The sequence below is a fragment of the Ornithorhynchus anatinus genome, chromosome 1, assembly GCF_004115215.2.
Source record: "Ornithorhynchus anatinus isolate Pmale09 chromosome 1, mOrnAna1.pri.v4, whole genome shotgun sequence".
In the NCBI taxonomy this organism is placed as follows: Eukaryota; Metazoa; Chordata; class Mammalia; order Monotremata; family Ornithorhynchidae; genus Ornithorhynchus; species Ornithorhynchus anatinus.
The window spans coordinates 79,237,261-79,240,874 of NC_041728.1; the positions used below are offsets into that span (position 1 = coordinate 79,237,261).

Genomic DNA, 3,614 nt, shown 5'->3' on the forward strand with positions numbered 1-3,614 from the left:
ACAATGTTCAGTCATCTCTGACCCATAGTGACTTCATGGACACATCTCTCCCAGAATGTCCCACCTCCATTTTTCCATCTGCAAATGTTCTGGTAGTGTATACAGAGAGTTTTCTTGGTAAAAATATGGAAGTGGTTTATGATTGCCTTCTTCGATGCTGTAAACCTGAGTTTCCACCCTCAACTCCCTCCCATACCTCTGCTGCCCAGCTCAGGTGAGTTTTGACTTGTAGCAGATTGCCTTCCACTCACTAACCACTGGCCAAGCTAAGAATGGAATAGATAGGCCTCTGCTTGACTCTTCCTCCCATAGCCAAGACTGGTAGTGTACTGGAAACTCTCCAGGTCTGATCTTGAGAGAAGACTAAGTATATAGTAGGGCAAGCACTAGGGTGGATACAAGTTAATCAGACTCGACACAATCCCTGTCCCACACAGGGCTCATAGTCTTAACCCCATTTTACAGATTATGCAACTGAGACACAGAGAAATGACGTGACTTGCCCAAGGTCACACAGCAGACACGTCGCAGAGCCGGGATTAGTACCCAGGTCCTTCTGACTCTCAGGCCCATTTTCATTCCACTAGGCTATGCTGCTTCATGGACAAGTTTGAATGTTGTACTTTTTCTTACACACAGTAATAATTCATTCTAAACTTGTGTTTAGTCTTTAACAAAAGTTAGAATTTGCTACTCTTCAAATCCAAGAAATTCACTGTGGCCGGCACAATAATGGCAAAACTAATTTTGAGAAAGAACAACCTTGTCACATAGACTGTAGAAAGAAATTCATGATGTAAATGGATTGCCATGACATTTTTCTGGGTCAGAACTAGAATAGAGGTAAAAGGGAAACTTACAGCATCTATTTATCTTTTTCAGAATTATAGTCAACATCAGAAATAACACCTGGAAATTTTAGCAACATGGATAATTTAGCTAGAGATTGAGAGTTGTTTTTGACAGATTAAAGAAGTAGTTTTACAAAATACTATGTAAAAAAAGCTAGTATCATACAAGCATTAAAAACTTGAGTTGCACATTCATTACTAACAGTAAATCAAATATCATAGGTGAATAATGGAAAGCATATTTTTCCTGGCAACAACTTCAATAAATTTACTTTAAATCATAACTTTACTGATAATTTAGAACATAGTTTTACATGTGCTATAAAAAAATACAGTTTATGTTATGAATTAAATTTTAAAAACATCCATCATTTTTTAGTTTTCCTTGGAGCCTATGGCTCCATTTAAATGCTGTACAATTTTTTACTACTCTTTAAAGGTTGATTTGCAAATTTAAAAAATCAATTAATCATATTTATTGAGCATTCATTCAATTGCATTTATTGAGCACTCACTGTGTGCACTACTTTACTAAGTGCTTGGGAAGTACAATTCAGCAACAAAGAGAGAAAATTTCTGCCCACAATGGGCTCACAGTCTAGAAGTGGGGAGACAGACATCAAAACAAGGAAACAGGCATCAGTAGCATCATTATAAATAAATAGAATTATAGATATATCATTAATAAAAATAAATAGAATTATAAATATGTAATAATGATTATGAGGACATTTGTTAAGTGCTTACTATGTGTGAAGCACTGTTTAAGCGCTGGGCTGGTACAAGGTAATCAGGTTGTCCCACATGGAGCTCACAGTCTTAATCCCCATTTTGCAGATGAGGTAATTGAGACACAGAGAAGTTAAGTGACTTGCCAAAGGTCACACAGCTGGTAAGTGGCAGAGGTGGGATTAGAACCCATGACTTCTGACTCCCAAGGCTGTGCTCTTTCCATGGAGCCACATGTACATATATACACATGTGCTGTGGGGTGGGGAAGTGGGGGTAGAACAACAGGTGTGGGTGTCCGGCACGGGACACCAGGTTTGTGCTCTAGAATATCAGCATCTCCATGGTTGGTAAGAGCAGGATGGCTCGGTGCCCTGCTTAACCTGCCTGGGCTCGAGGGGTGAGGTCCAGTGGTCCCGCCTTCTTTCCCCCAATCGCTTGGTCTCTTTGTGAGCACTTACTGTGTGCAGAGCACTGTACTAAATGCTTGGTAGAGTACCACATAGCAGAGTTGGTAGACATGTTCTCTGCCCATTAGGACATTGTAGAGTTTTATGATACAGACTGGTGAGAATGAGAAATAAGTCATATTCTTATTCTTGGAGCTTGATCCTCATATGGTTTCTGGTTTAGGATGCTGATTGATATGTGTCCCAGGTTGGTTGGATACATTGAATTCATTTGCATACAAATTACTCAGTTGCATGTGAAATGAGTTATTTGTCTTTCCACTTATTAGCTGACAAGTGTCCGGGTCACAACAAGTCACCATAATCGAGTCTCGGTGATTTGCAATTTGAATGCCAAGGAACATGGCCAGAAATTGAAATGGATCCCTGACAACCTGGGACTGGCATCTCAAACTTCTTTACTAAGTATGGAGAAGCAGGAAGAGTCAAAGACAAAAGTGAGTGATTTTTATTTTCATCTAATCAAAATAAAAACCTTAAGGATTTTTTCCCCCTTGGAGGAGAAACATATAACCAAAAAAAAAAAATCCTCAGTAAACCTTCTTCTCTAGACATCTGTGAGAATTAATTTAGAAAAAGCACACCAAATGCATGGTGAAACTCCCTACATCAATCAAGCACAATACACATGGATGTAGTTGTTTTTTGAGCCATATTTTTGCACCCATGCAGAGGCAACTACTTGTTTAAGTGTCTATCATTTGTGATCCCTTTGTAGCGAGAATGAAATGTAAAACCAATATGTTTTATTATATTTACTGAAAATGTATCATTTTTCTTCTTTAGCCTCATTAACCTACAAAGTACTAGAGAAAGAATTAGACAAGAATATGGCCACCTAAAAAAACTTGAGAATTTTGCTGATGAAGCTGTCTCTTGCTAGTCAATTGGGAGGCTCTTATTTGGAAAATTAATCTTTAAAAGGCAACTAATAGATTTATTATTATTATTGTTACTATTATATTTGTTTCATGCTTACTAGGTTTTTAAGCACAACTCTGAGCTAGGGTAGATACACATTAATCAGGAAAGAATCAACCACTCAGTCAATCCTATTTATTTAGCAATTATTCTGTTCAGAGCAATGTACTATGCACTTGGGACAGTACAGTATAACAATGAACAGACATATTCCCTACCCAAAACTAGCTTACAGTTTAGTTGGGGGGACAGTCATTAATGTGAATAAATTAATTACAGAAATGTACATTACTGTTGTGGGGCTGGGAAGGAGGATGAATAAAGGGATCAAGTCAGGGTGATGCAGAGAGAGTGGGAAAAGATGAAAGGATGGTTTAATCAGGGAAGACCTCTTGGAGGAAATTTGCCTTCAGTAAGGCTTTGAAAGGAGTGAGTGTAACTGTCTGTAGGATATAAAGAAGAAGGGCATTCCAGACCAGAGACAAGACATGGGTGAATGGTCAGCGGTGGGATAGACGAGATCCCAGGCACAATGAGAAGGTTGGCATTAGAGGAGAGATGTGGGTGGGCTGGTTTGTAGTAGGAGAGTAGTGAAATGAGGTAGGAGGGAGCAAAGGGATTGGGTGGTTTAAAGCCAATGGTG

At 38.8% G+C, this 3,614-nt stretch overlaps 1 non-coding gene across 1 annotated transcript; it reads right to left on the minus strand.

Moving 5' to 3' along the window:
* Nucleotides 1-224: 224 nt before the first annotated feature.
* Nucleotides 225-362, minus strand: LOC114816002. The gene has a single exon (XR_003763775.1). It is a non-coding gene; the product is annotated as a small nucleolar RNA SNORA7 (small nucleolar RNA).
* Between the last annotated feature and the right edge of the window lie 3,252 nt (nucleotides 363-3,614).